The sequence below is a fragment of the Periplaneta americana genome, chromosome 9 (genome assembly GCF_040183065.1).
Source record: "Periplaneta americana isolate PAMFEO1 chromosome 9, P.americana_PAMFEO1_priV1, whole genome shotgun sequence".
Lineage (NCBI taxonomy): Eukaryota > Metazoa > Arthropoda > Insecta > Blattodea > Blattidae > Periplaneta > Periplaneta americana.
The window spans coordinates 171,030,254-171,043,313 of NC_091125.1; the positions used below are offsets into that span (position 1 = coordinate 171,030,254).

A 13,060-nucleotide genomic window follows, 5' to 3' on the forward strand; every position below is an offset into this window, starting at 1 on the left:
TTACTAAGGAAGATGTGGGGATGCTACAGTTAAAAGCGCGGGCCTCTGAGCCCCTTTGTTCTCCTTGTGTAGAAAAAAGTCTGTTTTGGAAGGTGAAAATGACCACTTTTTGAAATTTTGCCGGCCTCTCCCGTCCAAACGCAGGGGGATAGAGAGTTGTCCTTTATACTGGAGATAGAGTTCGACGAGCTGTATTCAACGCACTCTTCGGCATTGTTGTGACTACACGTACTGCGGACTTATGGCGGCAAGAATGTCGGCGGAAGGGTGGTTTAAACCCTTCCCCTTTTTTTCTCGAAAATCAGAAAGTGTTCGCGATTGCCATTTTGATGCTATCGTGTAAGAAGTAAGTCAAGGGGGAATACAGGGCCGCATCCCGTTCCTCGGTATGGCCATTATTTCCGGAATTAGAGACTCAAATATTTCAGGTACCCAAAAATTAAGGCTAGGAAAAAGTGCGGCGGATTTGCCCGATTTTAGCGGTGATTACTAAGGAAGATGTGGGGATGCTACAGTTAAAAGCGCGGGCCTCTGAGCCCCTTTGTTCTCCTTGTGTAGAAAAAAGTCTGTTTTGGAAGGTGAAAATGAGCACTTTTTGAAATTTTGCCGGCCTCTCCCGTCCAAACGCAGGGGGATAGAGAGTTGTCCTTTATACTGGAGATAGAGTTCGACGAGCTGTATTCAACGCACTCTTCGGCATTGTTGAGACTACACGTACTGCGGACTTATGGCGGCAAGAATGTCGGCGGAAGGGTGGTTTAAACCCTTCCCCTTTTTTTCTCGAAAATCAGAAAGTGTTCGCGATTGCCATTTTGATGCTATCGTGTAAGAAGTAAGTCAAGGGGGAATACAGGGCCGCATCCCGTTCCTCGGTATGGCCATTATTTCCGGAATTAGAGACTCAAATATTTCAGGTACCCAAAAATTAAGGCTAGGAAAAAGTGCGGCGGATTTGCCCGATTTTAGCGGTGATTACTAAGGAAGATGTGGGGATGCTACAGTTAAAAGCGCTGGCCTCTGAGCCCCTTTGTTCTCCTTGTGTAGAAAAAAGTCTGTTTTGGAAGGTGAAAATGACCACTTTTTGAAATTTTGCCGGCCTCTCCCGTCCAAACGCAGGGGGATAGAGAGTTGTCCTTTATACTGGAGATAGAGTTCGACGAGCTGTATTCAACGCACTCTTCGGCATTGTTGTGACTACACGTACTGCGGACTTATGGCGGCAAGAATGTCGGCGGAATGGTGGTTTAAACCCTTCCCCTTTTTTTCTCGAAAATCAGAAAGTGTTCGCGATTGCCATTTTGATGCTATCGTGTAAGAAGTAAGTCAAGGGTGAATACAGGGCCGCATCCCGTTCCTCGGTATGGCCATTATTTCCGGAATTAGAGACTCAAATATTTCAGGTACCGAAAAATTAAGGCTAGGAAAAAGTGCGGCGGATTTGCCCGATTTTAGCGGTGATTACTAAGGAAGATGTGGGGATGCTACAGTTAAAAGCGCGGGCCTCTGAGCCCCTTTGTTCTCCTTGTGTAGAAAAAAGTCTGTTTTGGAAGGTGAAAATGACCACTTTTTGAAATTTTGCCGGCCTCTCCCGTCCAAACGCAGGGGGATAGAGAGTTGTCCTTTATACTGGAGATAGAGTTCGACGAGCTGTATTCAACGCACTCTTCGGCATTGTTGTGACTACACGTACTGCGGACTTATGGCGGCAAGAATGTCGGCGGAAGGGTGGTTTAAACCCTTCCCCTTTTTTTCTCGAAAATCAGAAAGTGTTCGCGATTGCCATTTTGATGCTATCGTGTAAGAAGTAAGTCAAGGGGGAATACAGGGCCGCATCCCGTTCCTCGGTATGGCCATTATTTCCGGAATTAGAGACTCAAATATTTCAGGTACCCAAAAATTAAGGCTAGGAAAAAGTGCGGCGGATTTGCCCGATTTTAGCGGTGATTACTAAGGAAGATGTGGGGATGCTACAGTTAAAAGCGCGGGCCTCTGAGCCCCTTTGTTCTCCTTGTGTAGAAAAAAGTCTGTTTTGGAAGGTGAAAATGACCACTTTTTGAAATTTTGCCGGCCTCTCCCGTCCAAACGCAGGGGGATAGAGAGTTGTCCTTTATACTGGAGATAGAGTTCGACGAGCTGTATTCAACGCACTCTTCGGCATTGTTGTGACTACACGTACTGCGGACTTATGGCGGCAAGAATGTCGGCGGAAGGGTGGTTTAAACCCTTCCCCTTTTTTTCTCGAAAATCAGAAAGTGTTCGCGATTGCCATTTTGATGCTATCGTGTAAGAAGTAAGTCAAGGGGGAATACAGGGCCGCATCCCGTTCCTCGGTATGGCCATTATTTCCGGAATTAGAGACTCAAATATTTCAGGTACCCAAAAATTAAGGCTAGGAAAAAGTGCGGCGCATTTGCCCGATTTTAGCGGTGATTACTAAGGAAGATGTGGGGATGCTACAGTTAAAAGCGCGGGCCTCTGAGCCCCTTTGTTCTCCTTGTGTAGAAAAAAGTCTGTTTTGGAAGGTGAAAATGACCACTTTTTGAAATTTTGCCGGCCTCTCCCGTCCAAACGCAGGGGGATAGAGAGTTGTCCTTTATACTGGAGATAGAGTTCGACGAGCTGTATTCAACGCACTCTTCGGCATTGTTGTGACTACACGTACTGCGGACTTATGGCGGCAAGAATGTCGGCGGAAGGGTGGTTTAAACCCTTCCCCTTTTTTTCTCGAAAATCAGAAAGTGTTCGCGATTGCCATTTTGATGCTATCGTGTAAGAAGTAAGTCAAGGGGGAATACAGGGCCGCATCCCGTTCCTCGGTATGGCCATTATTTCCGGAATTAGAGACTCAAATATTTCAGGTACCCAAAAATTAAGGCTAGGAAAAAGTGCGGCGGATTTGCCCGATTTTAGCGGTGATTACTAAGGAAGATGTGGGGATGCTACAGTTAAAAGCGCGGGCCTCTGAGCCCCTTTGTTCTCCTTGTGTAGAAAAAAGTCTGTTTTGGAAGGTGAAAATGACCACTTTTTGAAATTTTGCCGGCCTCTCCCGTCCAAACGCAGGGGGATAGAGAGTTGTCCTTTATACTGGAGATAGAGTTCGACGAGCTGTATTCAACGCACTCTTCGGCATTGTTGTGACTACACGTACTGCGGACTTATGGCGGCAAGAATGTCGGCGGAAGGGTGGTTTAAACCCTTCCCCTTTTTTTCTCGAAAATCAGAAAATGTTCGCGATTGCCATTTTGATGCTATCGTGTAAGAAGTAAGTCAAGGGGGAATACAGGGCCGCATCCCGTTCCTCGGTATGGCCATTATTTCCGGAATTAGAGACTCAAATATTTCAGGTACCCAAAAATTAAGGCTAGGAAAAATTGCGGCGGATTTGCCCGATTTTAGCGGTGATTACTAAGGAAGATGTGGGGATGCTACAGTTAAAAGCGCGGGCCTCTGAGCCCCTTTGTTCTCCTTGTGTAGAAAAAAGTCTGTTTTGGAAGGTGAAAATGACCACTTTTTGAAATTTTGCCGGCCTCTCCCGTCCAAACGCAGGGGGATAGAGAGTTGTCCTTTATACTGGAGATAGAGTTCGACGAGCTGTATTCAACGCACTCTTCGGCATTGTTGTGACTACACGTACTGCGGACTTATGGCGGCAAGAATGTCGGCGGAAGGGTGGTTTAAACCCTTCCCCTTTTTTTCTCGAAAATCAGAAAGTGTTCGCGATTGCCATTTTGATGCTATCGTGTAAGAAGTAAGTCAAGGGGGAATACAGGGCCGCATCCCGTTCCTCGGTATGGCCATTATTTCCGGAATTAGAGACTCAAATATTTCAGGTACCCAAAAATTAAGGCTAGGAAAAAGTGCGGCGGATTTGCCCGATTTTAGCGGTGATTACTAAGGAAGATGTGGGGATGCTACAGTTAAAAGCGCGGGCCTCTGAGCCCCTTTGTTCTCCTTGTGTAGAAAAAAGTCTGTTTTGGAAGGTGAAAATGACCACTTTTTGAAATTTTGCCGGCCTCTCCCGTCCAAACGCAGGGGGATAGAGAGTTGTCCTTTATACTGGAGATAGAGTTCGACGAGCTGTATTCAACGCACTCTTCGGCATTGTTGTGACTACACGTACTGCGGACTTATGGCGGCAAGAATGTCGGCGGAAGGGTGGTTTAAACCCTTCCCCTTTTTTTCTCGAAAATCAGAAAGTGTTCGCGATTGCCATTTTGATGCTATCGTGTAAGAAGTAAGTCAAGGGGGAATACAGGGCCGCATCCCGTTCCTCGGTATGGCCATTATTTTCGGAATTAGAGACTCAAATATTTCAGGTACCCAAAAATTAAGGCTAGGAAAAATTGCGGCGGATTTGCCCGATTTTAGCGGTGATTACTAAGGAAGATGTGGGGATGCTACAGTTAAAAGCGCGGGCCTCTGAGCCCCTTTGTTCTCCTTGTGTAGAAAAAAGTCTCTTTTGGAAGGTGAAAATGACCACTTTTTGAAATTTTGCCGGCCTCTCCCGTCCAAACGCAGGGGGATAGAGAGTTGTCCTTTATACTGGAGATAGAGTTCGACGAGCTGTATTCAACGCACTCTTCGGCATTGTTGTGACTACACGTACTGCGGACTTATGGCGGCAAGAATGTCGGCGGAAGGGTGGTTTAAACCCTTCCCCTTTTTTTCTCGAAAATCAGAAAGTGTTCGCGATTGCCATTTTGATGCTATCGTGTAAGAAGTAAGTCAAGGGGGAATACAGGGCCGCATCCCGTTCCTCGGTATGGCCATTATTTCCGGAATTAGAGACTCAAATATTTCAGGTACCCAAAAATTAAGGCTAGGAAAAAGTGCGGCGCATTTGCCCGATTTTAGCGGTGATTACTAAGGAAGATGTGGGGATGCTACAGTTAAAAGCGCGGGCCTCTGAGCCCCTTTGTTCTCCTTGTGTAGAAAAAAGTCTGTTTTGGAAGGTGAAAATGACCACTTTTTGAAATTTTGCCGGCCTCTCCCGTCCAAACGCAGGGGGATAGAGAGTTGTCCTTTATACTGGAGATAGAGTTCGACGAGCTGTATTCAACGCACTCTTCGGCATTGTTGTGACTACACGTACTGCGGACTTATGGCGGCAAGAATGTCGGCGGAAGGGTGGTTTAAACCCTTCCCCTTTTTTTCTCGAAAATCAGAAAGTGTTCGCGATTGCCATTTTGATGCTATCGTGTAAGAAGTAAGTCAAGGGGGAATACAGGGCCGCATCCCGTTCCTCGGTATGGCGATTATTTCCGGAATTAGAGACTCAAATATTTCAGGTACCCAAAAATTAAGGCTAGGAAAAAGTGCGGCGGATTTGCCCGATTTTAGCGGTGATTACTAAGGAAGATGTGGGGATGCTACAGTTAAAAGCGCGGGCCTCTGAGCCCCTTTGTTCTCCTTGTGTAGAAAAAAGTCTGTTTTGGAAGGTGAAAATGACCACATTTTGAAATTTTGCCGGCCTCTCCCGTCCAAACGCAGGGGGATAGATAGTTGTCCTTTATACTGGAGATAGAGTTCGACGAGCTGTATTCAACGCACTCTTCGGCATTGTTGTGACTACACGTACTGCGGACTTATGGCGGCAAGAATGTCGGCGGAATGGTGGTTTAAACCCTTCCCCTTTTTTTCTCGAAAATCAGAAAGTTTTCGCGATTGCCATTTTGATGCTATCGTGTAAGAAGTAAGTCAAGGGTGAATACAGGGCCGCATCCCGTTCCTCGGTATGGCCATTATTTCCGGAATTAGAGACTCAAATATTTCAGGTACCCAAAAATTAAGGCTAGGAAAAATTGCGGCGGATTTGCCCGATTTTAGCGGTGATTACTAAGGAAGATGTGGGGTGCTACAGTTAAAAGCGCGGGCCTCTGAGCCCCTTTGTTCTCCTTGTGTAGAAAAAAGTCTGTTTTGGAAGGTGAAAATGACCACTTTTTGAAATTTTGCCGGCCTCTCCCGTCCAAACGCAGGGGGATAGAGAGTTGTCCTTTATACTGGAGATAGATTTCGACGAGCTGTATTCAACGCACTCTTCGGCATTGTTGTGACTACACGTACTGCGGACTTATGGCGGCAAGAATGTCGGCGGAAGGGTGGTTTAAACCCTTCCCCTTTTTTTCTCGAAAATCAGAAAGTTTTCGCGATTGCCATTTTGATGCTATCGTGTAAGAAGTAAGTCAAGGGGGAATACAGGGCCGCATCCCGTTCCTCGGTATGGCCATTATTTCCGGAATTAGTGACTCAAATATTTCAGGTACCCAAAAATTAAGGCTAGGAAAAAGTGCGGCGGATTTGCCCGATTTTAGCGGTGATTACTAAGGAAGATGTGGGGATGCTACAGTTAAAAGCGCGGGCCTCTGAGCCCCTTTGTTCTCCTTGTGTAGAAAAAAGTCTGTTTTGGAAGGTGAAAATGACCACTTTTTGAAATTTTGCCGGCCTCTCCCGTCCAAACTCAGGGGGATAGAGAGTTGTCCTTCATACTGGAGATAGAGTTCGACGAGCTGTATTCAACGCACTCTTCGGCATTGTTGTGACTACACGTACTGCGGACTTATGGCGGCAAGAATGTCGGCGTGTCAGAAAGTGTTCGCGATTGCCATTTTGATGCTATCGTGTAAGAAGTAAGTCAAGGGGGAATACAGGGCCGCATCCCGTTCCTCGGTATGGCCATTATTTCCGGAATTAGAGACTCAAATATTTCAGGTACCCAAAAATTAAGGCTAGGAAAAAGTGCGGCGGATTTGCCCGATTTTAGCGGTGATTACTAAGGAAGATGTGGGGATGCTACAGTTAAAAGCGCGGGCCTCTGAGCCCCTTTGTTCTCCTTGTGTAGAAAAAAGTCTGTTTTGGAAGGTGAAAATGACCACTTTTTGAAATTTTGCCGGCCTCTCCCGTCCAAACGCAGGGGGATAGAGAGTTGTCCTTTATACTGGAGATAGAGTTCGACGAGCTGTATTCAACGCACTCTTCGGCATTGTTGTGACTACACGTACTGCGGACTTATGGCGGCAAGAATGTCGGCGGAAGGGTGGTTTAAACCCTTCCCCTTTTTTTCTCGAAAATCAGAAAGTGTTCGCGATTGCCATTTTGATGCTATCGTGTAAGAAGTAAGTCAAGGGGGAATACAGGGCCGCATCCCGTTCCTCGGTATGGCCATTATTTCCGGAATTAGAGACTCAAATATTTCAGGTACCCAAAAATTAAGGCTAGGAAAAAGTGCGGCGCATTTGCCCGATTTTAGCGGTGATTACTAAGGAAGATGTGGGGATGCTACAGTTAAAAGCGCGTGCCTCTGAGCCCCTTTGTTCTCCTTGTGTAGAAAAAAGTCTGTTTTGGAAGGTGAAAATGACCACTTTTTGAAATTTTGCCGGCCTCTCCCGTCCAAACGCAGGGGGATAGAGAGTTGTCCTTTATACTGGAGATAGAGTTCGACGAGCTGTATTCAACGCACTCTTCGGCATTGTTGTGACTACACGTACTGCGGACTTATGGCGGCAAGAATGTCGGCGGAAGGGTGGTTTAAACCCTTCCCCTTTTTTTCTCGAAAATCAGAAAGTGTTCGCGATTGCCATTTTGATGCTATCGTGTAAGAAGTAAGTCAAGGGGGAATACAGGGCCGCATCCCGTTCCTCGGTATGGCCATTATTTCCGGAATTAGAGACTCAAATATTTCAGGTACCCAAAAATTAAGGCTAGGAAAAATTGCGGCGGATTTGCCCGATTTTAGCGGTGATTACTAAGGAAGATGTGGGGATGCTACAGTTAAAAGCGCGGGCCTCTGAGCCCCTTTGTTCTCCTTGTGTAGAAAAAAGTCTGTTTTGGAAGGTGAAAATGACCACTTTTTGAAATTTTGCCGGCCTCTCCCGTCCAAACGCAGGGGGATAGAGAGTTGTCCTTTATACTGGAGATAGAGTTCGACGAGCTGTATTCAACGCACTCTTCGGCATTGTTGTGACTACACGTACTGAGGACTTATGGCGGCAAGAATGTCGGCGGAAGGGTGGTTTAAACCCTTCCCCTTTTTTTCTCGAAAATCAGAAAGTGTTCGCGATTGCCATTTTGATGCTATCGTGTAAGAAGTAAGTCAAGGGGGAATACAGGGCCGCATCCCGTTCCTCGGTATGGCCATTATTTCCGGAATTAGAGACTCAAATATTTCAGGTACCCAAAAATTAAGGCTAGGAAAAAGTGCGGCGCATTTGCCCGATTTTAGCGGTGATTACTAAGGAAGATGTGGGGATGCTACAGTTAAAAGCGCGGGCCTCTGAGCCCCTTTGTTCTCCTTGTGTAGAAAAAAGTCTGTTTTGGAAGGTGAAAATGACCACTTTTTGAAATTTTGCCGGCCTCTCCCGTCCAAACGCAGGGGGATAGAGAGTTGTCCTTTATACTGGAGATAGAGTTCGACGAGCTGTATTCAACGCACTCTTCGGCATTGTTGTGACTACACGTACTGCGGACTTATGGCGGCAAGAATGTCGGCGGAATGGTGGTTCAAACCCTTCCCCTTTTTTTCTCGAAAATCAGAAAGTGTTCGCGATTGCCATTTTGATGCTATCGTGTAAGAAGTAAGTCAAGGGTGAATACAGGGCCGCATCCCGTTCCTCGGTATGGCCATTATTTCCGGAATTAGAGACTCAAATATTTCAGGTACCCAAAAATTAAGGCTAGGAAAAAGTGCGGCGCATTTGCCCGATTTTAGCGGTGATTACTAAGGAAGATGTGGGGATGCTACAGTTAAAAGCGCGGGCCTCTGAGCCCCTTTGTTCTCCTTGTGTAGAAAAAAGTCTGTTTTGGAAGGTGAAAATGACCACTTTTTGAAATTTTGCCGGCCTCTCCCGTCCAAACGCAGGGGGATAGAGAGTTGTCCTTTATACTGGAGATAGAGTTCGACGAGCTGTATACAACGCACTCTTCGGCATTGTTGTGACTACACGTACTGCGGACTTATGGCGGCAAGAATGTCGGCGGAATGGTGGTTCAAACCCTTCCCCTTTTTTTTCTCGAAAATCAGAAAGTGTTCGCGATTGCCATTTTGATGCTATCGTGTAAGAAGTAAGTCAAGGGTGAATACAGGGCCGCATCCCGTTCCTCGGTATGGCCATTATTTCCGGAATTAGAGACTCAAATATTTCAGGTACCCAAAAATTAAGGCTAGGAAAAAGTGCGGCGCATTTGCCCGATTTTAGCGGTGATTACTAAGGAAGATGTGGGGATGCTACAGTTAAAAGCGCGGGCCTCTGAGCCCCTTTGTTCTCCTTGTGTAGAAAAAAGTCTGTTTTGGAAGGTGAAAATGACCACTTTTTGAAATTTTGCCGGCCTCTCCCGTCCAAACGCAGGGGGATAGAGAGTTGTCCTTTATACTGGAGATAGAGTTCGACGAGCTGTATACAACGCACTCTTCGGCATTGTTGTGACTACACGTACTGCGGACTTATGGCGGCAAGAATGTCGGCGGAATGGTGGTTCAAACCCTTCCCCTTTTTTTCTCGAAAATCAGAAAGTGTTCGCGATTGCCATTTTGATGCTATCGTGTAAGAAGTAAGTCAAGGGTGAATACAGGGCCGCATCCCGTTCCTCGGTATGGCCATTATTTCCGGAATTAGAGACTCAAATATTTCAGGTACCCAAAAATTAAGGCTAGGAAAAAGTGCGGCGCATTTGCCCGATTTTAGCGGTGATTACTAAGGAAGATGTGGGGATGCTACAGTTAAAAGCGCGGGCCTCTGAGCCCCTTTGTTCTCCTTGTGTAGAAAAAAGTCTGTTTTGGAAGGTGAAAATGACCACTTTTTGAAATTTTGCCGGCCTCTCCCGTCCAAACGCAGGGGGATAGAGAGTTGTCCTTTATACTGGAGATAGAGTTCGACGAGCTGTATTCAACGCACTCTTCGGCATTGTTGTGACTACACGTACTGCGGACTTATGGCGGCAAGAATGTCGGCGGAAGGGTGATTTAAACCCTTCCCCTTTTTTTCTCGAAAATCAGAAAGTGTTCGCGATTGCCATTTTGATGCTATCGTGTAAGAAGTAAGTCAAGGGGGAATACAGGGCCGCATCCCGTTCCTCGGTATGGCCATTATTTCCGGAATTAGAGACTCAAATATTTCAGGTACCCAAAAATTAAGGCTAGGAAAAAGTGCGGCGGATTTGCCCGATTTTAGCGGTGATTACTAAGGAAGATGTGGGGATGCTACAGTTAAAAGCGCGGGCCTCTGAGCCCCTTTGTTCTCCTTGTGTAGAAAAAAGTCTGTTTTGGAAGGTGAAAATGACCACTTTTTGAAATTTTGCCGGCCTCTCCCGTCCAAACGCAGGGGGATAGAGAGTTGTCCTTTATACTGGAGATAGAATTCGACGAGCTGTATTCAACGCACTCTTCGGCATTGTTGTGACTACACGTACTGCGGACTTATGGCGGCAAGAATGTCGGCGGAATGGTGGTTCAAACCCTTCCCCTTTTTTTCTCGAAAATCAGAAAGTGTTCGCGATTGCCATTTTGATGCTATCGTGTAAGAAGTAAGTCAAGGGTGAATACAGGGCCGCATCCCGTTCCTCGGTATGGCCATTATTTCCGGAATTAGAGACTCAAATATTTCAGGTACCCAAAAATTAAGGCTAGGAAAAAGTGCGGCGCATTTGCCCGATTTTAGCGGTGATTACTAAGGAAGATGTGGGGATGCTACAGTTAAAAGCGCGGGCCTCTGAGCCCCTTTGTTCTCCTTGTGTAGAAAAAAGTCTGTTTTGGAAGGTGAAAATGACCACTTTTTGAAATTTTGCCGGCCTCTCCCGTCCAAACGCAGGGGGATAGAGAGTTGTCCTTTATACTGGAGATAGAGTTCGACGAGCTGTATACAACGCACTCTTCGGCATTGTTGTGACTACACGTACTGCGGACTTATGGCGGCAAGAATGTCGGCGGAATGGTGGTTCAAACCCTTCCCCTTTTTTTCTCGAAAATCAGAAAGTGTTCGCGATTGCCATTTTGATGCTATCGTGTAAGAAGTCATTCAAGGGTGAATACAGGGCCGCATCCCGTTCCTCGGTATGGCCATTATTTCCGGAATTAGAGACTCAAATATTTCAGGTACCCAAAAATTAAGGCTAGGAAAAAGTGCGGCGCATTTGCCCGATTTTAGCGGTGATTACTAAGGAAGATGTGGGGATGCTACAGTTAAAAGCGCGGGCCTCTGAGCCCCTTTGTTCTCCTTGTGTAGAAAAAAGTCTGTTTTGGAAGGTGAAAATGACCACTTTTTGAAATTTTGCCGGCCTCTCCCGTCCAAACGCAGGGGGATAGAGAGTTGTCCTTTATACTGGAGATAGAGTTCGACGAGCTGTATTCAACGCACTCTTCGGCATTGTTGTGACTACACGTACTGCGGACTTATGGCGGCAAGAATGTCGGCGGAAGGGTGATTTAAACCCTTCCCCTTTTTTTCTCGAAAATCAGAAAGTGTTCGCGATTGCCATTTTGATGCTATCGTGTAAGAAGTAAGTCAAGGGGGAATACAGGGCCGCATCCCGTTCCTCGGTATGGCCATTATTTCCGGAATTAGAGACTCAAATATTTCAGGTACCCAAAAATTAAGGCTAGGAAAAAGTGCGGCGGATTTGCCCGATTTTAGCGGTGATTACTAAGGAAGATGTGGGGATGCTACAGTTAAAAGCGCGGGCCTCTGAGCCCCTTTGTTCTCCTTGTGTAGAAAAAAGTCTGTTTTGGAAGGTGAAAATGACCACTTTTTGAAATTTTGCCGGCCTCTCCCGTCCAAACGCAGGGGGATAGAGAGTTGTCCTTTATACTGGAGATAGAGTTCGACGAGCTGTATTCAACGCACTCTTCGGCATTGTTGTGACTACACGTACTGCGGACTTATGGCGGCAAGAATGTCGGCGGAAGGGTGGTTTAAACCCTTCCCCTTTTTTTCTCGAAAATCAGAAAGTGTTCGCGATTGCCATTTTGATGCTATCGTGTAAGAAGTAAGTCAAGGGGGAATACAGGGCCGCATCCCGTTCCTCGGTATGGCCATTATTTCCGGAATTAGAGACTCAAATATTTCAGGTACCCAAAAATTAAGGCTAGGAAAAAGTGCGGCGGATTTGCCCGATTTTAGCGGTGATTACTAAGGAAGATGTGGGGATGCTACAGTTAAAAGCGCGGGCCTCTGAGCCCCTTTGTTCTCCTTGTGTAGAAAAAAGTCTGTTTTGGAAGGTGAAAATGACCACTTTTTGAAATTTTGCCGGCCTCTCCCGTCCAAACGCAGGGGGATAGAGAGTTGTCCTTTATACTGGAGATAGAGTTCGACGAGCTGTATTCAACGCACTCTTCGGCATTGTTGTGACTACACGTACTGCGGACTTATGGCGGCAAGAATGTCGGCGGAAGGGTGGTTTAAACCCTTCCCCTTTTTTTCTCGAAAATCAGAAAGTGTTCGCGATTGCCATTTTGATGCTATCGTGTAAGAAGTAAGTCAAAGGTGAATACAGGGCCGCATCCCGTTCCTCGGTATGGCCATTATTTCCGGAATTAGAGACTCAAATATTTCAGGTACCCAAAAATTAAGGCTAGGAAAAAGTGCGGCGGATTTGCCCGATTTTAGCGGTGATTACTAAGGAAGATGTGGGGATGCTACAGTTAAAAGCGCGGGCCTCTGAGCCCCTTTGTTCTCCTTGTGTAGAAAAAAGTCTGTTTTGGAAGGTGAAAATGACCACTTTTTGAAATTTTGCCGGCCTCTCCCGTCCAAACGCAGGGGGATAGAGAGTTGCCCTTTATACTGGGGATAGAGTTCGACGAGCTGTATTCAACGCACTCTTCGGCATTGTTGTGACTACACGTACTGCGGACTTATGGCGGCAAGAATGTCGGCGGAAGGGTGGTTTAAACCCTTCCCCTTTTTTTCTCGAAAATCAGAAAGTGTTCGCGATTGCCATTTTGATGCTATCGTGTAAGAAGTAAGTCAAGGGTGAATACAGGGCCGCATCCCGTTCCTCGGTATGGCCATTATTTCCGGAATTAGAGACTCAAATATTTCAGGTACCCAAAAATTAAGGCTAGGAAAAAGTGCGG

General features: G+C 46.3%; 1 protein-coding gene across 1 annotated transcript in view; it reads left to right on the forward strand.

Annotated features, from left to right (window-relative positions):
- The window catches only part of LOC138706742 (uncharacterized), a 446,135-nt gene that overhangs the window by 160,803 nt on the left and 272,272 nt on the right, over positions 1-13,060 (forward strand). The window lies entirely within an intron of this gene.